The sequence below is a fragment of the Aotus nancymaae genome, unplaced genomic scaffold (genome assembly GCF_030222135.1).
Source record: "Aotus nancymaae isolate 86718 unplaced genomic scaffold, 86718_ANA_hifiasm-v0.15.2.pri h1tg000014l, whole genome shotgun sequence".
Taxonomy (NCBI): domain Eukaryota; kingdom Metazoa; phylum Chordata; class Mammalia; order Primates; family Aotidae; genus Aotus; species Aotus nancymaae.
The window spans coordinates 49679054-49705260 of record NW_026988425.1 but is presented as its reverse complement, the minus strand read 5'-3'; the positions used below and the strand labels follow the sequence as shown (position 1 = coordinate 49705260).

General features: G+C 41.6%; 1 pseudogene; it reads left to right on the top strand.

Annotated features, from left to right (window-relative positions):
* LOC105720627 (adenylate kinase 4, mitochondrial-like) overlaps nucleotides 1-25833 on the top strand; it is a 75095-nt pseudogene extending 49262 nt beyond the window's left edge.
* The last annotated feature ends 374 nt before the right edge of the window (nucleotides 25834-26207 follow it).

Sequence of the window (26207 nt, the reverse complement as noted above, 5' to 3'; positions counted from 1 at the left end):
ACCTGAATTTTTTGGTAGAGATGGGATTTCACTATGTTGATGAGGCTGGTCTCAAACTCCTGATATAAACTGATTCACCCACCTTGGCCTCCCAAAGTGCTGGGATTACAGGCGTGAGCCACCATGCCTGACCTATCTACTTCATTTGTAAAATGACTACATAGTATTTCATTGCATGGGTATACCATACTTTTTCATCTAATTCTTACTGGTGAAGATTTGTTGTTTCTAATTTTTTGCTATTATAAACAATGCAATGGGCATCCTTGCATATGTATCTTTGCATACCTGTTTGGGAAGTAGAATTGTTGGATCAAAGCATATTGTGTATGCATGTTTAAATATAATTATACTAGTGCCTGTAATTCCAGCACTTTTGGGAGGCCAAGGTGGGAGGACCACTTCAGGCTAAGAATTTGAGATCAGCCAGGCAACATCATAGAAAGACCCTGTCTCTACAAAAAGTTAGTCAAGCATGGTAGAGCATGCCTGTGGCCCCAGCTACTTGAGAGACTGAAGCAGGAGGATGGCTTGAGCCCAGGGGTTCAAGGTTAGTGAGCTGGGATCGTGCCACTAAACTCCAGTCTGTGTGACAGAGCAAGACACTGTCTCTTAAAAAAATAAAAATAAAAAAATTATCATAAGTATATCATATGCAATTGTGTCCTCCATTTCAACTAAATATTTCATGATATTACTTTAACTTTGTAAGTATCATTTTAATAGCTGCGTAATATCCCATCAAGTAAATTAATGCTTCTAAGTCACATGAATAGTACTAATAAAGTCATTAGAGGTTTACTAATCCTGCCACAGTATACATGAGACATTTACCCCTCACTGTTTTTAATCGCTAAAGCTAGTGGCTGTGTTAACACTAGTGGCTTTCAACACATCCTGAGTGAGACTCAATATGGCTATAAAATGTGTCTTGCTGGAGACAAAGAAATATCTAAGTGATTTTAAATATTGTAAAATATTTGTAAAGATAGAAAAAAGATCAAAAAGTTAAAAGTAGATGAAAGAATCATATTCCATAATTTTACTAAGGAAATAAACCAATATTTCAAAGATGAAAAATTATTTCTTGATAGCAAATCAAATCACTTACACTGTATATTTCAGTGAAAAAATAATTTTTAAAGAACAGTCATATCAGACCAAGAGGCGGTTTCTGACTAAAATGGTTCATTAGCAGATGGGGAAACCACAGTGTTTTCTGATCACAGTGTTTGCTGACCTAGTTTCTTATCCCTTTGTTTATGCATACACTGTTTCTGGAGAGATGTCTGATGACAGCTGTAAGACCATCATCATGTTAAAATGCAAATTAATGAGCCTGTTTAGACATATCTCCAAGCTGCATTAAATCACACCTTGATCAAGAATCCACTTCTGGGCCAGACGTGGTGGCTCAGCCTGTAATCCCAGCACCTTGGGAGGCCCAGGCACGTGGATCACTTGAGGCCAGAAGTTGGAGACCATCCTGGCCAACATGGAGAAACTCCATCTCAACTAAAAAATACAAAAATTAGGTCAGGTGCAGTGGCCCATGCCTGTAATCCCTGTACTTTGGGAGACTGAGGTGGGCAGATCACTTGAGGTCAGGAGTTCCAGATGAGCTTGACCAACATGGTGAAACCCCCTCTGTACTAAAAATATAAAAATTAGCCAGGCATGGTGGCACATACTTGTAATCCCAGCAACTCGGGAAGCTGAGGCACGAGAATTGCTTGAACCCAGGAAGCAGAGGTGGCAATGAGCCAAGATTGCACCATTGCACTCCAGCCAGGGCAACAAGAGCAAAGAAAAAAATTAGCTGGGTGTGGCGGTGCACGCCTGTAATCCCAGCTACTCAGGAGGCTGAGGCTTGAGAATCGCTTGAGCCTGAGAGTCAGAGGTTACAGTGAGCTGAGACCATACCACTGCACCTCAGCCTGGGCAACAGAGTGAGACTACATCTCAAAGACAAGAAAAAAATAAAGGAATCTGCTTCTATCTGGGTGCAGTGGCTCAGCCTGTAATCCTAGCACTTTAGCAGGCCTAGGCAGGAGGATCACTTGAGCCCAGGAGTTCAAAACAAGCCTGGGTAACATAGCAAAACCTGTCCTACTAGAAATAATTTTTTAAAAATTTCCTGGTGTGGTGGCACATGCTTGTAGTCCCAGCTATTTGGGAGGCTGAGGTAGGAGGATTGCTTGAGCCCAGGAGTTCAAAACAAGCCTGGGTAACATAGCAAAACCTGTCCTACTAGAAATAATTTTTTAAAAATTTCCTGGTGTGGTGGCACATGCTTGTAGTCCCAGCTATTTGGGAGGCTGAGGTAGGAGGATTGCTTGAGCCCAGGAGTTCAAAACAAGCCTGGGTAACATAGCAAAACCTGTCCTACTAGAAATAATTTTTTAAAAATTTCCTGGTGTGGTGGCACATGCTTGTAGTCCCAGCTATTTGGGAGGCTGAGGTAGGAGGATTGCTTGAGCCCAGGAGATTGAGGCTGCAGTGAGCCATGATTGTGCCATTGCACTCCAGCCTGGATGACAGAGTGAGACCATGCTTCAAAAAAAAACCAACAAAGAAAGAATCTGCTTCCTAGAAACATCAAACATATTAGATCCTACAATTTTGGAAGGTTGTTTTTTGTTTGTTTGGTTGTTGTTGTTGTTGTTTGAGACGGAGTTTCACTCTTGTTGCCCAGGCTGGAGTGCCATGGTGCAATCTCAGGTCACTGCAACCTCCGCCTTCTGGGTTCAAGTGGTTCTCCTGCCTCAGCATCCTGAGTAGGTGGATTACAGGCATGTGCCACCATGCCCGGCTAATTTTGTATTTTGTAGAGATAGGGTTTTATCATGTTGGTCAGGCTGGTCCCAAACTCCTGATCTTGGGTGATCTGCCCACTTCAGCTTCCCAAAGTGCTGGGATTATAGGTGTGAGCTACTGTGTCTGACTTATAGAAGTTTTTATTAATTTGTTCTATGTAAGGCATTGCCCAGAATCCAGGATTGTAAAAAATGAATAAGTGGAACCCTTTATTCAAATAAAATTGTATGTAGAAACCTAATATGTAAAACACTAAAGAAAAATTTGCTTTGCTCCAAGCCAGATCAGGGCTCAGAGCCCCATTTCTTCAGCCCTGTCTTTTCCCTAGTACAGATGCTCCTTGATTTATGATGGGGTTATGTTCCAAGAAATCATAAATTAAAAATATCATATGTCAAAAATGTATTTAACACATCTAACCCACTGAACATCATAGCTTAGCCTGGCCTACCTTAAATGTGCTCAGAACACTTATATTAGCCTGTAGGCAAACTCATCTAACACAAAGCCTACTTTTCAATGAAATGTTAAATATCTCATGTAGTTTATTGAATATTGAACTGAAAGTGAAAAACAGAATGGTTGTACATGGGCACGCACCATTAATGTACACAGCTGAAAGCATTTCCTGAAGAATGTTTAAAGCACTGAACTAAAATGAATTGCTGGATGATGAAGATGCTGCAGTGGCAGAGTCATCAATTTATCTCTCTTCTGATGAGGCTGGAAAATAGGCAGTTGGTCATCGACACAGTACACTGCAGAGTTTGGTTTGTTTATCCTCCTAGTCGCATGGCTGACTGGGAGCTGCATCTCGCTGCAGCTGGCCAACCGTCTTGGGAGTATCATACCCATGTTGCAGAGGGAGACTCTGTGAAAGAAAGAAAAAGAGAGCAAGAAAGAGAAAGAGAGAGGGAGGGAGGGAGGGAAAGAAAAGGTGAAAGAAAGAAAGTAACAGATCATAGAGTAAGTCTTTTTTTGTTGTTTTTGCTTTTGTTTTATTTATTTATTTTTGTTGCCCAGGCTGGAGTGCAATGGCGCAATCTCTGCTCACTGCAACCTCTACCTCTCAGGTTCAAGCAATTATCTCGCCTCAGTCTCCCAACTAGCTAGGATTACAGGCACCTGCCACCACACCCAGCTAGTTTTTGTATTTTTAGTAGAGATGAGGTTTCACCATGTTGGCCAGTCTGGTTGCAAACTCCTGACCTCAGGTGATCCTCCTGCCTCGGCCTCCCAAAGTACTGGTGTGAGCTGCCATGCCTGGCTGTTTTTTTTTTTTAAATGAGACAGAGTCTCCCTCTGTCATCCAGGCTGCTGTGAAGTGAGTCAATCACAGCTCCCTGCAGCCTTGGGAGCTGTGATTCAAGCAATCCTCCCACCTTATCCCCCCAGGTAGCTGTGACTATTGGCACATGCCACCACACCCAGCTAAATTTTCTATTTTTAGTAGAGATGGGGTTTCACTATGTTTCCCAGGCTGGTCTCAAACTCCTGGACTCAAGCTGTCCACCTGCCTCAGCCTCCCAAAGTGCTAGGATAACCAGGCATGAGCCACCACAGCCGGCCACAGTAAGTGTTTTTAAAATCTTAATTGTAATTTTAATTTTTTTGTAGAGATGGGGTTATGTTGCCCAAGCTGGGCTCAAATTCCTGGCCTCAAGTAATCCTCCCACCTCAGCCTCCCAAAGTGCTGGTATTACAGGTGTGAGCCACTGCACCTATTGAGAGTCTTTGTTAATGCCAAGCTTAACTCAATTTAAACCAGAAAAATTGTATAGTATATTCACAAATATCATTAGACATTATGCAGTTAGTAAAAATGATACCGAAATTAATCCATCAGGTGGATTTTAGCAATAATGTAAATATAAAGTTCCATCTATTTTTATATATTAAATAGTGTGTGTCTTTGTGGAGAACACCCTCATTCTATAATTCAGTCAGGGATAGCAGGTTTCATTCTGGTAGAATGAAAGAAGACTTAGGAGATTCAGAAATTTGGAACTAGAGTAGCTCCATGTTTAAGCATTGCTTTAAAAAATGAGTCCAGGCCAGGCACGGTGGCTCACGCCTGTAATCCCAGCACTTTGGGAGGCCGAGGCGGGTGGATCATGAGGTCAAGAGATCGAGACCATCCTGGTCAACATGGTGAAACCCCATCTCTACTAAAAATACAAAAAATTAGCTGGGCATGGTGGCGCGTGCCTGTAATCCTAGCTACTCAGGAGGCTGAGGCAGGAGAATTGCCTGAACCCAGGAGGCGGAGGTTGCCGTGAGCCAAGATCGAGCCATTGCACTCCAGCCTGGGTAACAAGAGTGAGACTCCGTCTAAAAAAAAAAAAAAAAAAAAAAAAAATGAGTCCAAAGACCACCTGCAACACAATCACCTTGAGATGTTAAAAATACAGGTTTCTCTACTTCCTCCCCAAAGACTCCCTTTCAGTGTCTGGAGCGAAGCCCAGGAATCTGTGCTTTTTCAAATGGTCTCCAGGTGATTCCAGTGTGCACTCAGGCAAGAAGGTGGCAATAAGGAGTTCCAGCAGGAGATAATAGGGAGTTTTGGTAGGCGCCTATGAAGAGCTCAGCTGCCAGAAAGACAGAAAACAGGTAAGCATGTGGCATCTGAGAAGCGTCATACCAGTGCTGTATCAGTCCTGGGTTGCTTGACCTTAGATTTATTCTCCAATTCTTTTGGAGTATAAATTCTTTCAGAGTCGGGGTGGCCTGACTCCTGCAGGGTGTTTCCTAGGGCCCTTCATAGGCTGACTTCCATCTGGGATTGGCCAGTGAGAGATACTGACTTGAATTTGGAGAGCAGAAGGGAGAAGCCACAGTATTTCTCCCTTTTCTCTATGTTAGACTCCTCTGGCTGCAATTGTGTCTTCTTCATGGTTCCATCTTTCATCAGATAGGCCCAGGATGGTTCTTGCTCCCACTAGCTGACCACAGCTCCTGGGGTCTAATCACAACATCTTCTTTCTCCATCCCTCCAGCCTAGATGTGGAAATGCCTTCCTGTTAGTGCCAATATCTGGGATGCTTTAACATCGCCTATTGGCTTCTCAGCTACTCTGTCATCCATGTCACCAATTCCCCTCATTAAATTCTCTCTATTCTAAATACTCAGAAGTGTCTGTTTTCCTCATTGTATGTTGGCTGATGCAGGGCCCCAGCCACAGGGTTAGCTAGGGTTCAGAACCAGGTCTCGAGTCAATCCTGGGATAGGTGGAACTGGCAGGAGCAAGGCAGGGAGGGTGCCAGTAATGGGGTAGGGGCCTTGGGTGTGTAACTCAGGACTCTCCAGCTGTGTGATGAAGCTTGGTGTTTCACCATAGGCTTATCTGTGGTTTCCAAAAAGGTCACAGGCATATAATGTCTTTTGTAAGCCGTAATACTGGGGTGTGTAGCACACAGTAGCTGCCTAATAAATATTTATTGATTAGATGCTTGTAGCTGGCAAAGGAAACCATCTGATCAGATTTAGGGAAAGAATTTGAAAGAGATTCTTTTTGCATATTCTGGAAATGCTTCTGGCATGAAAAAGGGATAAAACGTTATTTTTCTAAAGCTATTTATTTTTATTTTTCAGCTCCCAGAAATTGTTTTTGAACTGAGCAATATCTTCTTGGAATCAAGTCAGGGATTTTTAAAACTAGAAAATGAGGCCTATGAACTAAGGATTTATTGTTATCTACCTGGCAATGAATATTAGTCCATAGCTTACTTTTGCAACAAATACATGTTAATAAGTAATATCAGATAATGGTTACATTAGATTTCTACCATAGTTTTGTAGTAAAATGTTATTATTTCTAGGGAAGTAGAAGCTTAGTTGACCATGAGAACAATTAAGGCAAAACAGCAAAATGCATTGATATTAATGAGTTAATTTTGTTTTAATTTTAATTTCATTTTTTAATTTTTGAGACAGGGTCTTGCTCTGTCACCTGTGCTGGAGTCCAGTGGCACAATTGCGGCTCACTGCATCCTCTACCTCCTGGGCTCAGGCGATCCTCCCACCTCAGCCTCTGGAGTAGCTGGGCCCACAGGTGCACACCACCATGCCCAGGTAATTTTTATATTTTTTGTGGATACAGGGTTTTGCCATGTTGCCCAGGGTGGTCTTGAACTCCTAGGCTCAAGTGATCCTCTCACCTTGGCCTCCCAAAGTGTTGTGGTTACAGGCATAAGTCACTGGGTCTGGCTACTGTCGCCATTTTAATGCCCATGTTTACCCAATGTTCAGTTCCCACTTAAAAGTGAGAACATGTGGTATTTGTTTTCTGTTCCTGCATTAATTCATTTAGAATAATGGCTTCCACATATCTGCAAAGAACATGATTTCATTCTTTGTGTGGTTGCATAGTATTTATTCCATGGTGTATATGTGCCACATTTTCTTTATCCAATCCACTGTTGACAGGCACCTAGGTTGATTCCATGTCTTTGCTATCATGAATGGTGCTGTGATGAGCATATGAGTATATATGTGTTTTGTTTGTTTTTGTTTTTGTTTTTATACAGAATTTCACTCTTTTTGTCCAGGCTGGAGTGCAATGGCACGATCTTAGCTTACTGCAACCTCCACCCCCCAGGTTCAAGTGATTCTTCTACCTCAGCCTCCTGAGTAGCTGGGATTACAGGCACATGCCACCACGCCCAGCTAATTTTGTATTTTTGGTAGAGACAGGTTTCCCCATATCAGCCAGGCTGGTCTCGAAGTCCTGACCTCATATGATCTACCCACCTCAGCCTCCCAAAGAGCTGGGAGCCTTACGAGCGTGAGCCACTGTGCCCGGCCGAGTGTATGTGTCTTTTTGGTAGAACAATTTATTTGCTTTTGGATACATACCCAGTGATGACATTGCTGGATCGAATGGTAGTTCCATTTTAAGTTCTTTAAGAAATCTCCAAACTGCTTTCCACAGTGGCTAAACTAATTTACACTCCAATCAACAGTAGATAAGTGTTCCCTTTTCTCTGCAGCCTCACCAGCATCTGTTGTTTTCTGACATTTTAATAATAGCCATTCTGACTGGTGTGAGATGGTACCTCACTGTGGTTTTGATTTGCATCTCTCTGATACTTACTAATGTTGGGCATTCTTTTCATATGTTGATTGGCCACTTGTATGTCTTCTTTTGAGAAATGTCTTTTGTCCACTTTTTAATGGGATTTTCCCCCATTTTTATGCATGTTATAATTAGAAAACTTAGAAAGGCCAGAAAAATGAAAATTTAATATACATTAAATAGAGAAAATCAATAGCATACCTGTATGCTAACAACAACTCAATGGAAAATAGAATTATATATATAAATATATATATTCTATTAGCCTATATATAAATAGAATTTGGAACTTCTCTGAGTATTCTTTTATTATTATTATTATACTTTAAGTTCTGGGATACATGTGCAGAATGTGCAGGTTTGTTACATAGGTATACACGTGCCATGGTGGTTTGCTGCATCCATCAACCTGTCATCTACATGAGGTATTTCTCCTAATGCTAGCCCTCCCCTAGCCCCAAACTCCCTGACAGGCCCTGGTGTGTGATGTTCCCCTCCCTGTGTCCATGTGTTCTCATTGTTCAACTCCCACTTATGGGAACATGTGGTGTTTGATGTTCTGTTCCTGTGTTAGTTTGCTGAAAATGATGGTTTCCAGCCTCATCCATGTATCCAGAAAGGATATGAACTCCTCCTTTTTTGTGGCTGCAGAGTATTCCATAGTGTATATGCACCACACTTTCTTTATCCAGTCTATCATTAATGGGCAGTTGGGTTGGTTTCAAGTCTTTGCTATTGTGAATAATGCAGCAATAAACATATGTGTGCATGTGTCTTTATAGTAGGATGATTTCTAATCTTTTGGGTACATACCCAGTAACGGGATTGCTGGGTCAAATGATATTTCTGTTTCTAGATCCTTGAGGAATTGCCACAATGTCTTTCACAATGGTTGAACTAATTTACACTCCCACCAACAATGTAACAGCATTCCTATTTCTCCACATCCTCTCCAGCATCTGTTGTTTCCTGACTTTTTAATGATCACCATTCTAATTGGTGTGAGATGTTATCTCATTGTGGTTTTGATTTGCATTTCTCTAATGACCAGTGATGATGAGCTTTTTTTCATATGTTTGTTGGCCAAATAAATGTCTTCTTTTGAGAAATGTCTGTTAATATCCTTCACTCACTTTTTGATGGTTTTTTTTTTTTATTTTAAGTTTAAGTTCCTTGTAGATTCTGGATATTAGCCTTTTGTTGGATAGATTTCAAAAATTTTCTTGCATTCTGTAGGTTGTATGTTCACTCTGATGATAGTTTCTTTTGCTGTTCAGAAGCTTGTTAGTTTAATTAGATCCCATTTGTAAAGGAAGGGATCCAGTTTCAGCTTTCTGCATATGGCTAACCAGTTTTCCCAAAACCATTTATTAAATAGGAAATCCTTTCCCCATTGCTTGTTTTTGTCAGGATTGTCAAAGATCAGATGGTTGTAGATGTGTGGCATCACTTCTGAGGCCTCTGTTCTGTTCCATTGGTCTATATATTTGATTTGGTACCAGTACCATGCTGTTTTGGTTACTGTAGCCTTGTGGTATAATTTGAAGTCAGGTAGCATGACGCCTCCAGCTTTGTTATTTTTGCTTAGGATTGTCTTGGCTATACTGACTCTTTTTTGGTTCCATATGAAATTTAAAGTAGTTTTTTTCTAATTCTGTGAAGAAAGTCACTGGTAGCTTGATGGGGATAGCATTGAATCTATAAATTACTTTGGGCAGTATGGCCATTTTCACTATATTGATTCTTCAGCATGAAATGTTTTTCCATTTGTCTGTGTCCTCTCTTATTTCCTTGAGCAGTGATTTGTAGTTCTCCTTGAAGAGGTTCTTCACATCCCTTGTAAGTTGTATTCCTAGGTATTTTATTCTCTTTGTAGCAATTGTGAATGGGAGTTCACTCATGATTTGGTTCTCTGTTTGTCTGTTATCGGTGTATAGGAATGCTCGTGATTTTTCTACATTGATTTTTGTATCCTGAGACTTTGCTGAAGTTGCTTATCAGCTTAAGGAGATTTTGGGCTGAGACAATGGGGTTTTCTAAATATACAATCCTGTCATCTGCAGAAACCATTTGACTTCCTCTTTTCCTATTTGAATACCCTTTATTCTTTCTCTTGCCTAATTGCCCTGGCCAGAACTTCCAATACTATGTTGAATAGGAGTGGTGAGAGAGGGCATCCTTTTCTTGTGGTGGTTTTCAAAGGGAATACTTCCAGTTTTTGCCTGTTCAGTATGATATTGGCTGTGGGTTTGTTATACATAGCTCTTATTATTTTGAGATACATTCCATCAATACCTAGTTTATTGAGAACTTTGAGCATGAAGGATGTTGACTTTTGTCAAAGGCCTTTTCTGCTTCTACTGAGATAATTGTGTGGTTTTTGTTATTGGTTTTGTTTATATGATGGATTACATTTATTGATTTGTGTATGTTGAACAAGCCTTGCACCCCAGAGATGAAGCGGACTTGATCATGGTGGATAAGGTTTTTGATGTGCTGCTGGGTTTGGTTTGCCAGTATTTTATTGAGGATTTTCACATCGATGTTCATCAGGGATATTGGCCTGAATTTTTTTTTTTTTTTTTTCTGTGTCTCTGCCAGGTTTTGGTATCAGGATGATGCTGGCCTCATAAAATGAGTTAGGGAAGAGTCCCTCTTTTTCTATTGTTTGGAATAGTTTCAGAAGGAATGGAACCAGCTCCTCTTTGTGCCTCTGGTAGAATTTGGCTGTGAATCTGTCTGGTCCTGGGTTTTTTTTTTTTTTTTTTTTTGGTTGGTAGGATATTAATTACTGCCTCAGTTTCAGAACTTGTTATTGGTCTATTCAGGGATTTGATTTCTTCCTGATTTAGTCTTGGGAGGGTATATGTGTCCAGGAATTTATCCATTTCTTCTAGATTTTCTAGTTTATTTGTGTAGAGGTGTTTATAATATACTCTGATAGTACTTTGTATTTCGGAGGGATCAGTGGTGATCTCCCTTTATCATTTTTTATTGTGTCTATTTGATTCTTCTCTCTTTTCTTCTTTATTAGTCTGGCTAGTGGTCTATCTATTTTGTTGATCTTTTCAAAAGAAAACAGCTCCTGGATTCATTGATTTTTTTGAAGGGTTTTTTGTGTCTCTAGCTCCTTCAGTTCTGCTTGGATCTTATTTATTTCTTGCCTTCTGCTACCTTTTGAATTTGTTTGTTCTTGCTTCTCTAGTTCGTTTAATTGTGATGTTAGGGTGTCAATTTTAGATCTTTCCTGCTTTCTCTTGTGGGCATTTAGTGCTATAAATTTCCCTCTAATCACTGCTTTTGCTGTGTCCCAGAGATTCTGGTAAATTGTATCTTTGTTCTCACTGGTTTCAAAGAATTTATTTATTTCTGTCTTCATTTTGTTATTCACCCAGTAGTCATTCAGGAGCAGGTTGTTCAGTTTCCATGTAGTCGTGTGATTTTGAGTGAGTTTCTTAATCCTGAGTTCTCATTTGATTGCACTGTGGTCTGAGAGTTTGCCATGATTTCCATTCTTTTGCATTTGCTGAGGAATGTTTTATTTCCAATTATGTGGTCAATTTTAGAATAAGTGCAATGTGGTGCTGAGAAAAATGTATATTCTGTTGATTTGGGGTGGAGAATTCTGTAGATGTCTATTAGGTCTGCTTGGTCCAGTGCTGAGTTCAAGTCCTGAATATGCTTGTCAATTTTCAGTCTTGTTGATCTGTCTAATATTGATAGTGGGGTGTTAAAGCCTCCCACTATGGCCAGGCATGGTGACTCATGCCTGTAATCCCAGCACTTTGGGAAGCTGAGGTTGGTGGATCACCTGAGGTTGGGAGTTCAAAATCAGCCTGACCAACATGGAGAAACCCCATCTCTACTAAAAATACAAAATTAGCCAGGCGTGGTGATGCATGCCTGTAATCCCAACTACTTGGGAGGCTGAGGCAAGAGAATTGCTTGGCCCAGGGAGATGGAGGTTGTGGTAAGCTGAGATCACTCCATTGCAGTCTAGGAAACAAGGGTGAAAATTCGTCTCAAAAAAAAAAAGTATCCCACTATTATTGTTTGGGAGTCTAAGTCTCTTTGTAGATCTCAATCTGGGTGTTCTCGTATTGGGTGCAGATGTATTCAGGATAGTTAGCTCTTCTTGTTTCATTGATTCCTTTATCATTATATAATGCCCTTCTTTGTCATTTTTTTATCTTTATTGGTTTAAAGTCTGTTTTATCAGAAACTAGGTTTGCAACACCTGCTTCTTTTTGCTTTCCATTTGCTTGGTAAATATTTCTCTATCCCTTTATTTTTAGCCTAAGCATGTCTTTGCATATGAGATGTGTCTCCTGAATACAGCATACTGATGGGTCTTGACTCTTTATCCAATCTGCCCATCTGTGTCATTTGATTGGGGCATTGAGCTCATTTACATTTATGGTTATTATTGTTATGTATTAATTTGATCCTGTCATTATGAAGCTACCTGGTTATTTTACCTGTTAGTTGATGCAGTTTCTTCATAGTGTTGATGGTCTTTACATTTTGGTATGTTTTTGCAGTGGCTGGTACCAGTTTTTCCTTTTCATATTTCCTTCAGGCCTGGTGGTGACATTTGTCCTTTAACAGCATTTGCTTGTCTGTAAAAGATTTTATTTCTCCTTCACTTATGAAAGCTTAGTTTGGCTGGATATGAAATTCTGGGTTGAACATTTTTTTCTTTAAGAATGTTAAATATTGGCCCCCACTCCCTTCTAGTTTTTGCAGAAAGATCTGCTGTTAGTCTGTTGAGTTTCCCTTTGTGGGTAACCTGACCTTTCTCTCTGGCTGCCCTTAACATTTTTTCCTTCATTTTAACCTTGTTGAATTGGATGATTATGTGTCTTGGGGTTGCTCTTCTCGAGGATTATCTTTGCGGTATTCTCTGTATTTCCTGAATTTGAATGTTGTCCTGTCTTGCTAGGTTGGGGAAGTTCTCCTGGATAATATCCTGAAGAGTGTTTTCCAGCTTGGTCCATTCTCCCATCACTTTCAGGTACACCAATCAAACATAGATTTGGTCTTTTCATGTAGTCCCATATATCTTGGAGGCTTTGTCCATTCCTTTTCATTCTTTTTTCTCTAATCTTGTCTTTACATTTTATTTCATTAAGTTGATCTTCAATCTCTGATATCCTTTCTTCTGCTTGATTGATTTGGCTATTGATACCTGTGTATGCTTCATGAAGTTCTTGTGCTGTGTTTTTCAGCTCCATCATGTCATTTATGTTCCTCTCTAAACTGGTTATTCTAGTTAGCAATTCCTCTAACCTTTTTTCAAGGTTCTTAGCTTCCTTGCATTGGGTTAGAACATGCTTCTTTAGCTTGGAAGATTTTGTTATTACCCACCTTCTGAAGCCTACTTCTGTCAATTCGTCAAACTCATTCTCTGTTCAGTTTTGTTCCCTTGCTGGTGAAGGGTCATGATCCTTTGGAGGAGAAGAGGTGTTCTGGTTTGGGGAATTTTCAGGCTTTTTGCACTGGTTTCTCCTCATCTTTGTGTCTTTATCTAACTTTGGTCTTTGATGTTGGTGACCTTCAGATGGGGTTTCTATGTGAATGTCCTTTTTGTTGATGTTGATGCTATTTCTTTCTTTTGTTAGTTTTTCTTCTAACAGTCAGGCCCCTCTGCTGCAGGTCTGCTGGAGTTTGCTGGAAGTTCACTCCAGAACCAGTTTGCCTAGGTATCACCAGCGGAGGCTGCAGAACAGCAAAGATTACTGCCTGTTCCTTCTTCTGGAAACTTTGTCCTAGAGGGCAACCTGCCAGATGCCAGCCAGAGCTCTCCTATATGAGGCGTCTCTCAACCCCTGCTGGGAAGTGTCTCCCAGTTAGGAGGCATGGGGTTAGGGACCCACTTGGGGAGGCGGTCTGTCCCTTAGAAGAGCCTGAGCACTGTGCTGGGAGAGCCTCTGTTCTCTTCAGAGCCAGAAAGCAGGAATGTTTAAGTCTGCTGAAGCTGCACCCACAGCCACCCTTTCCCCCAGGTGCTCTGTCCCAGGAAGATGGGAGTTTGATCTATAAGCCCACAACTGAGACTGCTGCCTTTCTTTCAGAGATGCCCAGATCAGACAGGAGGAATCTTGAGAGGCAGTCTGGCTATATCAGTTTTGCGGATCTGAGGTGGGTTCCCCCAGTTCGAACTTCCTGGAGGCTTTGTTTACACTGTGAGGGGAAAACCGCCTACTAGAGCCTCAGTAATTGCAGATGCCCCTCCCCCCAAGCTTGAGCATCCCAGGCCAACTTCAGACTGCTGTGCTGGCAGGGAGAATTTCAAGCCAGTGGATCTTAGCTTGCTGGGCTCCATGGGGTTGGATCCACTGAGCTAGACCACTTGCTCCCTGACTTCAGCCCCCTTTCCAGGGGAGTGAATGGTTCTGGCTGGCTGGCATTCCAGGTGCCACTGGGGTATGAAAATAGACTCTGTCAGCTAGCTCAGTATCTGCCCAAATGGCTGCCCAGTTTTGTGCTTGAAACCCAGGGCCCTGGTGGTATAGGCACCTGAGGGAATCTTCTGGTCTGTGGGTTGTAAAGACTGTGGGAAAAGTGTAGTATCTGGGCCTGAGTGCACCATTCCTCATAGCACAGTCTCTCACGGCTTCCCTTGGCTAGGGGAGGGAGTTCCCCAACCCCTTCCACTTCCCAGGTGAGGCAATGCCCCACCCTGCTTTGGCTCACCTTCTGTGGGCTGCACCCACTGTCTAACCAGTCCCAATGAGATGACCCAGGTACCTCAGTTGGAAATGCAGAAATCACCCTCCTTCTGTGTTGATCTTGCTGGGAGCTGTAGACTGGAGCTGTTCCTATTTGGCCATCTTGTCCTGGGATTGTTTTGCTTGTTGAATGGAGTTCTGGATCTATAGATTCTGAATATTAGACTTTTGTCAGATGCATAGTTTGCAAATATTTTCTCCCATTCTGTAGGTTGTCTATTTACTCTGTTGATATTTTCTTTTGCTATGCGGAAGCTCTTTAGTTTAATTAGGTCCCATTTGTCAATTTTTGGTTTTGTTGCAATTGCTTTTGAGGACTTAGTCACAGATTCTTTCTCAAGCTGATGTCCAGAATAGTGTTTCCTAGATTTTCTTCTAGGATTCTTACAGTTTGAGGTCTTACATTTAACTCTTTAATCCACCTTAAGTTAATTTTTGTATATGGTGTAAGATAGGGGTCTAGTTTTATTTTTCTGCATATGGCTAGACAGCTATCCCAGCACCATTTATTGAATAGAGAGTCCTTTCCCCATTGCTTACTGTAAGGTATATTGCCGAGTTAAAATGAGGCAACTGAGGCCAGTGAGAAAAAATGAGAATCCAATTTATTCAGCTCCCGGGCGAGGTTCTGTGGTCCAGGAAGGGGCCAGAGAAGTCGCAATGGGCTTCTCAGGGCGTGGGGTTTTATAAGAAGTGGAGGTAGTTGATTGGTCATTGGGAAACAAAGAGCAGACAATTTCATTGGTAAGGAGATTTGATTGATTGTTAGGGAAACAAAGAGCAGACAGTTTCATTGGTAGGCTGACTTGCTGGGGAGGTTAATGTTAAACTGCCATTGGACAAATCTTCCGCGGGCTTTTTAAATTTTGAAAGGGTTGAGTGAGGAATGCAGGAGTGGGCGTGTGGAGCCTGCATGGAGAAACCAGATAGGAGCAGGTGTGGGGAGACAGCACAGAGAGATAAGTGTGTCCATTTGGCTCTTCAGCGAGGCAGCCGGCCTTACACTTACTTTTGTCTACTTTGTCAAAGATCAGGTGGCTGTAGGTGTATGGATTTATTTCTAAGTTCTCTATTCTGTTCCATTGGTCTATGTGCCTGTTTTTGTACCAGTACCATGCTGCTTTGATTACTGTAGCCTTATAATTTGGCGTCTGGCAGTGTGATGCCTTCTTGACTTAGTTCTTTTTGCCTAGGATTGCTTTGGCTACTTCGTCTCTTTTTTGGTTCCATATGAATTTTAAAATAGTTTTTTTCTAGTTCTATGAAAAATGATGTTGGTAGTTTGATAAGAATAGCATAGATTGCTTTGGGCAGTATGGTCATTTTAACAATATTGATTCATCCCATTTATGTGCATGGAGTGTTTTTCCATTTGTTGTGTCATCTATAATTTATTTCAGCAGTGTTTTGTAATTCTCCTTGTAGAGATCTTTCACCTTCTTGGTTAGATGTATTCCTAGATATTTTGTTCTTTTTGTGGCTATTGTAGATGTGATTGCATTTACAATCTTGATTTGGCTCTCAGCTTGAACATTGTTGGTATGTAGAAATGCTAGACCAGGCACAGTGATTCATGCCTGTAATCCCAGTATTTTGGAAGCCTGAGGCAGAAGGATTTCTTGAGCCCAGGAGCTGGAGAGCAGCCTGGGCAACATAGTAAGATCCCATCTCCACACACAAAAAAATTAAAAATTTGCCAGGCATGGTGGTGCATGTCTGTAGTCCCAGCTACTCAGAAGGCTGAGAAAGGAGGATCACTTGATACTGGGAGGTAGAGGCTTCAGTGAGCCAGGATCATATCACTGCACTCCAGCCTGGGTAACAGAGTGAGACCTTGAAAAGAAAGGAAGGAAGGAAGGAAGGAGGGAGGGAGGGAGGGAGGAAGGGAGGGAAGGAAAAGAAAAGAAAAAGAAAGAAAGAGAGAAATGCTACTGATACTTCTTTTCCTATTTGGATGCCTTTTATTTGTTTCTCTTGCTTGTTTGCAAGAGAATATATATATCCCAGAATATATTAAGACCTCCTAGAAATATGTAAGAGAAAGGCTGGGTACAGTGGCTCATGCCTGTAATACTAGCACTTTGGGAGGCCAAGGTGGGTGGATCACCTGAGATCAGGAGTTTGAGACAAGCCTGATCAACATGGAGAAACCCCGTCTCTACTAAAAATACAAAAAATTAGCTGGGCATGGTGGTGCATGCCTGTAATCCCAGCTACTCGGGAGGCTGAGGCTGGATAATCGCTTGAACCCAGGAGGAGGAGGTTGCGGTGAGCTGAGATTGTGCCATTGCACTCCAGCTTGGGCAACAAAAGCGAAACTCCGTCTCAAAAAAAAAAAAAAAAAGAAGAAGAAGAAAAAAGAAGTATATATTATATAATTTCATTGATAGTTAGACATGTCAGCTGAGCCTAGTGGCTCACACCTTACTCCCAGCATGTTGGGAGGCTGAGGCAGGAGGATCACTTATCCCAGGAGTTTGAGGTTATGGTGAGCTGTGATTGAGCCACTGCATTCCAGCCTGGATGACAGAGCAAGACCCTGTCTCTAAAAGAAAAAGAAATTAAAGATATTCCATTAGCATTAAGCACATAGTGTATAATTCCATTAGTAATTTGAAGTACATATAAAATTTATTTATTTATTGTGCTTTACAATCTTCTAATGGGCTTTCTAAACAACATGTATGTTTAAATTTATATGGCTTATATGTCTATAACATCAGCAGCTAAGTAAGCATCAAATTTGTCACTGTTTCCCTCTTTAAACAAACCTGTGGTAAGCAGAATAATGGCCTCCCAAAGACATCCATGTCTAGATTACTAGAACCTGTGAATATGTTACTCTATAGGGAAAGGGATTTTGCAGATGTGATTAAATTAAGGGTCTTGAGAAGGGGAGTATGCTGGGATATCTGGGTGAGTCCTATCCAAAATCACATGCATCCTTAAAATTGGAGAACCTCTCCCCATGTGGTAGAAGGGAGATGTGACTATGGAACTATGGTCAGAGAAAGGCCACGTTGCTGGCTTTGAAGATGGAGGAGAGAATCATGAGCCATGGAGTGAGGGCAGCCTTTGAAGCTAGAGAAGGCAAAGAAACAGATTTTCCTCTAGATCCTCCTAAAAGAAACCCAATCCTGCCAATGCCTTGATTTTAACCCAGTGAAAAACATATGGGATATCCGATTTATAGAACTGTAAGATAATGAATTTGTATTTTTTGGGCAGGGTGGGACAAGGTCTCACTGTGTCACACAAGCTGAAGTATAGTGGCAAGATCATGGCAGCCTCAACCTTCTGCGCTCAGGCAATCCTCCTGCTTCAGTTTCCTGAGTAGATGAAACCATAGGTACCTGCCACAGTGCTTGGCTAATTTTTTTAATCATTATTATTTGTAGATATGATGTCTCCCTATGTTGCCCAGGCTGCTCTTGAACTCCTAAGTGATCCTCCCACCTTGGCCTCCTAGAGTGTTGGGATTTCAGGTATGAACCAGCATGCCCAGACAGACAATTTGTATTGTTTTTGAAACACCAAGTTGGTGGTAATTCATTGTAGCAGCAATAGAACACTGATATACCTTTCTTCTCCTGATTTTTAGTTGGAAAGGCAACATTTTTAAAAAATCTCATGCTTTCATCTCTTATGAGTTGCCACTGTCAGTAGCAGCAGCAATGATCGTATAATCCAGGAAGTTCCGCAAGATTGAGAGTTATGAACTTTATTAAATAAATCAGATATACAAAGAGAAAAAGGCACAAAGCGCTCATCTTCAGTTCAACCCCAGTTCAACTGTCCTTGGGGATGCTTTCATGAAAATAAGTGCTGTTTCTGCAACGTGCAGAGGCCAGGGCAATACTCCTATATAAACCTGCTCTTGATTTAACAACAAAAATACCTTCATAAATAAGGAAATTGTTCCAGTAAGCATTTTGGCATGCCAGTGATACTAAAAATCCATTAATGCATCTGAGATGTGATTATACCTCCTTGACTTGGGGCCAACAAGATGATCTCTTTGAGGTCTCCAACAAGAGCATAATAAAACCAAGCAGAGAACTCGGCTGTTTAATTAGCAAGCCTGAGAAGTACTGACTTGTGAGCGTGCCAACCAATGCTGACCTACTCTCTCCACCCACATTCTCTGATAGAAACCTTTGATGATTTTCCCCTAAGAGTTTTTTTTAATGTTATGAAAACACAGCTTCAATACAAGTTTCCTAACCTATACCTACCTATACAGGAATTCTGGAACCATCATGCGAACTATTTATTTGATACAGAGCATTGACGCGTCATTAATTGTGAATACTTGCCAATTTTGGTTGTAAATTGTTTGGGATTATTTTGTAAAATAAACATATGCATTCCATATTCCTATGGCTGCTGTAACAAAAAACCACAGATTTGGTGGCTTGAAACAAGAGACATTTATTCACTCACAGTTCTAGAGTCTAGAAATCCTAAATCAGTTTCACTGGGCTGAAATTAATGTGCTGTGCTGGCAGGGCACTTTGTTTCCTGCTCTTCTGTTTGGAGTCAAATCTCCCTCTGCCTCCCATTTATAAGGACACTTGTGATTGCAATTAGGGACCACCCAGATAATCCAGGACAATTTTCCTATCCCAGGATCTTCACTTGATCACATCTTCACAGACTCTTTTTCTATATAATAGTCACAGCTTTGAGCATTAGAATGTGGACATATCTGGGGGGCCTATATTCAGATTACCATAATACCTTAGCAATTCTACTCCAATTAAGTGCTCTGGAGATACTTCTGCCTAAGTGTACCATGAAACATGTACAAGAATGTACACAGCTATATAGGTACAAATGTTCATGGGTACATTTCTCAAAATGCAAAATACCCTGAAAACCATCCAGATGCCTATTGATAGGTGAATAGATTTCCTAACCTACATCTACACCCTATACAGGAATTCTGGTACCTATATAATAAACCTGTATAGAGTAAAGGGTGGCATATTTACATAACCAGAAATTTATCTACCAGTGAAAATGATTTATCTATAGCAATAGACAACAACATGAATAAGCATTAGAAACAATGACAAGTGAAAAAGCAAATCCTCACTTATGAGTGTATATGGTATGGTACTGTTTTTATAAAGCTCAAAACATGTCAAATATTGACTAGGGATAAATTGTTGTAAAGCCACAATTTTCTTTTAAATGAAAAGCAATGAAAAAGACAAATTTCAGAATAGTGGTCACCCCTGGGTTGGTGGGAGTGGAAAATGGAGCAGGCTGGAGGTGTGGGATTACAGAGGAGCACTCAGGTAATTACAACAGAATTGGAGATGCTTCAGATCTTATGTTGAGCGGTGGCTCCTTCTGTGTTTATTTTGTTATACTTTACAATGTGCACATGTTACAAATGTTCTTTCATATGCATCAAATGTTGCATTTAAAAAATTACCTAGGTATTTAGCAGCATTATGTTAGGTCTCTTTCATAGCTAGGTATACAGACTCACAATTGCTTGAAAATACAAAGGGATTGGCCAGGTGCAGTGGCTCATACCTGTAATCTCAGCACTTTGGGAGGCTGAGGTGGGCAGATCACCTGAGGTCAGGAGTTCAAGACCAGCCTGGGCAACAGGACGAAACCCCATCTCTACTAAAAAATACAAACATTTGCCGGGTGTGGTGGTGGGCACCTGTAATCCCAGCTACTCGAGAGGCTGAGGTAGGGAGAATTGCTTGAACCTGGGAGGCAGGGGTTGCAGTGAGCTGAGATTGCACCACTACAATCCAGCCTGGGTGACAGGAGCAAGACTCCCTCTTTTAAAAAAAAAAGTACAAAGGGATTGATTGCAGGAATTCATATGGATTGGAAATGGAAAGCATTTGGGATTTGAGGTAGCCTAGGTACCAACTACTCCCTCCTCCCTTCTTCCGTTGTTTATGTAGTCTTTATTTCTGTTTTTTTAACTCTTCAAATTCTCTGAACAGGGAAGATCTTTTTGATTGATCAGTCACCATCTGCTGTGGAGAGTCACCAGTGGGTATACTGACCTAATCATCTGTGGCCATGGGGGTAGCCAAATTCATTTCCTTTCCAAGCTTATGAGTACTTTTTTTTTCCTAAACAGGCAGTAAGGAAACAGTGGAACTAACAAGTACTATGAAAGGCTTTATGACTGTGTGAAACAGTCTATTCTTTCCTGATCATGAAAGAAAACTCTCGGTCCCCTTCTAACATAAGCCAACTATTACATGTCTAACGAACATACTCTTGTTTCCCCTAACAGGGTTACAACCAAAGGCAAGCCCTGGTATGGCATCCAAAAGTTACAAGCTGCATCTCAGGCTCAAAATGAAGCTGCTGTCCATTTTTCCTCTGGTTCGTCTGCTATTTCTCATCATTCTGCTATTCAGACTTGTAAAATGTAACCACTTGTGTTTAGCCACTTGTGTATATAGGATTGTGTGTAGGATGTGTAAAATACCTGGGGAAGGGGAAGAAAAACACAACATTTATACACTAATAATGACTTTAACAACAACTAAGTACAGATGAAGGCAGTGGCTCTTATTTCTGTAGCTAGACAGAGCTGGTATTTATTATTTCCTTCCTATAAGCTCATTTTGTTTCCATTGCCTTTATAGCTACCAAGGACTGTCAACTGTGATATCTTCCTATGTCTGTTGCTTAGATGGCAGAGCAAGCCGAAAGTGATCTGGAGCAGTTTTAGGTTTTGATTCAATGGAATAAGTTTCTAGGTGGAAGCATCCCTCCATTGGATACTTAAGACTTCCAGACCAGCAGAGTCTTAAAGTCTGGGAGTGAAACTTTTGCAAGTGATTCCCACTTGGTTTGCTAAATGAATGAGAACACCTGTTCTTAGGACGCCATCTTACCTCTCTTAGTCCCTTTGGGCTGCTAAAACTAAAGGTGATAAACTGGATGGCTTATAAACAGATATTTATTTCTCACTGTTCTGGAGGCTGGGAAGTCCAAGATTAAGGTGCCAGCAGTTTTGGTATCTGGTGAGAGCCCATTTTCTGGGTCATAGATTATCATCTTCTTGCTAAGTCCTCTCATGGCAGAAGGAGCAAGTGGACTCCGGGGTCTCTTTCATAAGGGCATGAACCCCATTCATGAAGGCTCTACCCTCATCACCTAATCACCTCCCAAAGAAAGGTCTTGCCTCCTAACACCATCACAATGGAGATTAGGGTTTCAACATCTGAATTTTGGAGGAACACAAATATGGACTCTATAGCATAACCTCACTAGCCAAATGGAAGAGAAAGCAGTAAAGAGAAAAAGAAAACCACTGAGAGATAGCCGGGCATTCTCTCAGGCCAATGTAGCCCTGACCTGTCTTTATGTTACCCACCATTTGGAAACACAAGGCAGAAGGGGGCCAGTTAGTGAAGCAGAGTCCAGCAGATGATGGGGCTCCCCACCAGGAAAAGCAGCCTGTGGTCCTGTTTCACCTTGATAGTCTGTTGGATTAAAAAATTTACCTACTCAAGAAAGCCTGGCTCACTGAATGCTCTTGTATTTGACACATCTATAACAGCAAACCTCAGTTTGGAGGGCGAAGGTTGTTGAGGCAAATAAAGGAGGATATGTACATTTCTGTTAGCCAAGAGATAGGTCTTTTGAGGTTCTTAAACCCACACTCGTTTTTTTTAATACTAGATTTCCTTCCATGAAATGGTCCTAGATTGTCACTTTCTGGCCATTGTCAACCTGCAGCTTCTAAACACTTCTGCCTCCAGCTCTTGGTTACCTGATATATGGCATGTTTTTTTTGTTTCTTTTTTAAAAAATCATGCTTGATATCTGCTTTGTTTGCTTCCATAATTCACTCTCTGCTCAGTTATTTCTGCCTCCTATTTCTAATACCCTGGTATGATAGGGCCAGATAGACCAGGTTTTGAATCCTAGCTCTGCTAACTACTTTGCTATGTCATCTTGAGCAAGCAAGTTGATTGACATTGCCAATCTATTCTTCATTGAAGAGAATGGATGTAAGAAGCTTAACAGGGTTTCTGGCACAGAGTTAGTACATAATTTATTTCTTGTTCTTCCTTCTTTAAATAAGTCATAATTTTTCCAGGCTTCATGTTTCCCAGCTGTCTGGACTACTAAATAGCAACACAACCTTTTAATCAATGTCATCAATTGAATCAAAGAATTGTTTGAGTCCCTACTAAGGGTAAGACACTGTTTTACATTCTTTTGGGCACACAAATGACTGAAAAATAATTCTTGCTTTCACTGAGTTTTTTATCCTACATGGAGAGTACTGGCGTCTACTGTATCATGACTATAATATAGATAGGGGATGACTAGCCCTGTAAGAAAATTAGAAATTTGTATGCAGAGTAGGAAGAGGCTGCCATGGAAGGCTCTGTCAGCTATAGACTGATTATTTTTGAGAGTAGTGTTCCCCAGATACAAAGTCCTCAATGTCACCAATAGGTTCTTGGAAATTGCGACTTTAAGCAAAGGGACATATAGCAAAACCAATTTTACCATAGGTTAATTGATATAAAGAAGAGTCAAGTTCTGATCATTTCTGGTCAAAAAAACACCTTCAAACTTCTTCTTCTTTTTTTTTTTGAGATGGAGTTTCACTCTTGTTGCCCAGGCTGGAGTGCAATGGTGCAATCTTGGCTCACTGCAACCTCTGCTTCCCAGGTTCAAGCGATTCTTCTGCCTCAGCCTCCTGAGTAGCTAGGACTACAGGCACCCACTACCATGCCTGGGTAATTTTTTGTATTTTTAGTAGAGAGAGGGTTTCTCCATGTTGATCAGGCTGGTCTCAAACTCCTGACCTCAGGTGATCCACCTGCCTCAGCCTCCCAGAGTGCTGGAATTACAGGCGTGAGCCACCACACCTGGGCATACCTTTAAACTTCTAAATAAAGACCAAAATTCTTCTAATGGTAAACAAGGAAATAAATGTGAGCTATGCATACATTTAAGAAAGATTAGTAAAAACAGGATAATGATTTACCCAATTTTTGTTGTTTTTCACATGGGGTCTCTCTTACTCTGTTGCCCAGGCTGGAGTGTAGTGGTGCAATCATAGCTCACTGCAGCCTTGACCTCCCTGGGCTCAGGTGATCCTCCTACCTCAGCCTCCCCAGTAACTGGGACTACAGGTGCTTACCCCCACACCTAGCAAATTTTTTGTTTTTTTTGTTTTTTTTGTTTTTTTTTGTAGAGGCAAGGTTTTGCCATGTTGCTCAGACCAGTCTAAAACTCCTGGGCTGAAGTGATTTGCCTGCCTTGGCCTCCCAAAGTATATAGGTATGAGCCACTGTGCCCAGCCTACCCAATTTTTGGTGAATCAATGAGTGAAGGCTGTTGTAGTAGTGTTGGGTTAAATTAAGGAATAAATGTTTGCAAAATGAAAAATGTAAGCAACATCTCTTACCACCATGCAGTTGAACACACACACATACACACACACACGCACGCACATACAAATACAATGGGTCTGCTGAGCGCTTTCGGATCATCTGTTGTATATTTGTATGATTGTCATAGACTCATCAGTTTTTATTTTTAATAATTTTTATTTATTTATTTTTATTTTCCAGTCCATTTATTCAGTTCAGGGTTAGTTTCTGTCTTGTCAGTTCAGGGAGCAAGGCAGGAACCAGTCCTCGACAGAATGTCATCCCATCACAGGGCACATTCATACACACACCCAAACTCACTCAGACTGTGACCATGTAGAGGCATGCCCCTTCCCCTCAGGTGGACAATTTTGAGATATGGGAGGAAACTGGAGCACCCAGAGAAAACGCAGGCATATATGGGAAGAACATGCAAACTCCACACAGGCAGTGGCCCCAGCTGGGTGTCAATTTTTTTTCTCATCAACATTGCAATGAAATGAGGTTCTTCAAGGACCTGTTGTATGAGACTAACCCAGAGTAATTTTTCAAATTACCAGATTTAATGAATCAGAATGTCTAAGAAATATGCTGGATAATCTACATACTTAACAAGCATCTGGGTGATTCTTCTCATTAGGGAGATTTGGGAAATTTCTAGATGAGTGCTTCTCTAGAGTTAATGTACATAGGAATCACCTGGAATCTTGTTTAAAATGCCGTTTTAGGGCCGGGCACAGTGGCTCATGCCTGCAATTCCAGTAATTTGGGAGGTCGAGGCTGGCGGATCACCTGAGGTCAGGAGTTAGAGACCAGCCTGGCCAACATGGTGAAACCGCGTGTCTACTAAAAATACAAAAATTAGCCAGGTCTGGTGGTGAGTGCCTGTAGTCCCAGCTACTCGGGAGGCTGAGGCAGGAGAATCACTCGAACCTGGGAGGCGTAGGTTGCAGTGAGCCGAGATCACGCTATTGTACTCCAGCCTGGGCAACAAAAGTAAAACTCCGTCTCAAAACACAACAACAACAACAACAGCAAAAGTGCAAGCAAAGGGTGCCAGAGGTAGGGGAGAGAAAAACAAAATTCCCGGGTTCCCTCCGGGGCTGCGGTCTAGGCCGCGCGTTTGGCCGCCCCCTCCTCGCGAAGGCAGTGGCTTCCAAACTCCTGCGAGCGGTTATCCTCGGGCCCCCCCGGCTCGGGCAAGGGCACCGTGTGCCAGAGGATCACCCAGAACTTTGCCCTCCAGCATCTCTCCAATGGCCACTACTTGCCGGAGAACGTCAAGCCCTACACCGAAGTTGGTGAGATGGCAAAGGAGTGTATAGAGAAAAGTCTTTTGGTTCCGGACCATGTGATCACATGCCTAATGATGTCCGAGTTGGAGAATAGGCGTGGCCAGCACTGACTCCTTGATGGTTTTCCTAGGACATTAGGACAAGCCAAAGCCCTGGACAAAATCTGTGAAGTGAATTTAATGATCCGTTTGAACGTTCCATGTGAAACACTTAAAAATCATCTCAGCTGCCATTGCATTCACCCTCCTAGCAGAAGGGCATAAAACCTGGACTTCAATTCACGTCATGTAGGTGGGATTGATGATGTCACTGGTGAACCATTAGTCCAGCAGGAGGATGATAAACCTGAAGCAGTTGCTGCCAGGCTAAGACAGTACAGGGATGTGGCAAAGCCAGTCATTGGATTATACAGGAGCAGAGGACTTCTCCACCAATTTTCTGGGATGGAGACAAACAAAATCTGGCCCTATGTTTACACACTTTTCTCAAACAAGATCACACCTATTCAGTCCAAAGAAGCATGTTAACCCTGCCCAATGGAGGAACCAGGAAGATCTGGTCATTCATTCAATTGTGTGTGTAATATTGGTGCTGTATCCAAATTAGAAGCTAGCTGAGGGAGCTTGCAGCATCTTTTCTAGTTGAAATGGTGAACTGATAGGAAAACAAATGAGTAGAAAGGGTTCATGAAGAGGCCCTCCTCTGCCTTTCAAAAGAAAGGTCACCTACACATGTTTAACATGTCTCTGCACTCTCAAGCCCTTCACAGGAAAGCAAGTACAGTGTGGATTTCAAATGGGGTGTAACTTCAGCTCCAGCTGACTTTTGACAGCTGTGTTGTTGCTGTGGTATCCCTTTTTTACACGTGACGGTGATGGTTTCTGGTTCTCCTATCCCTACA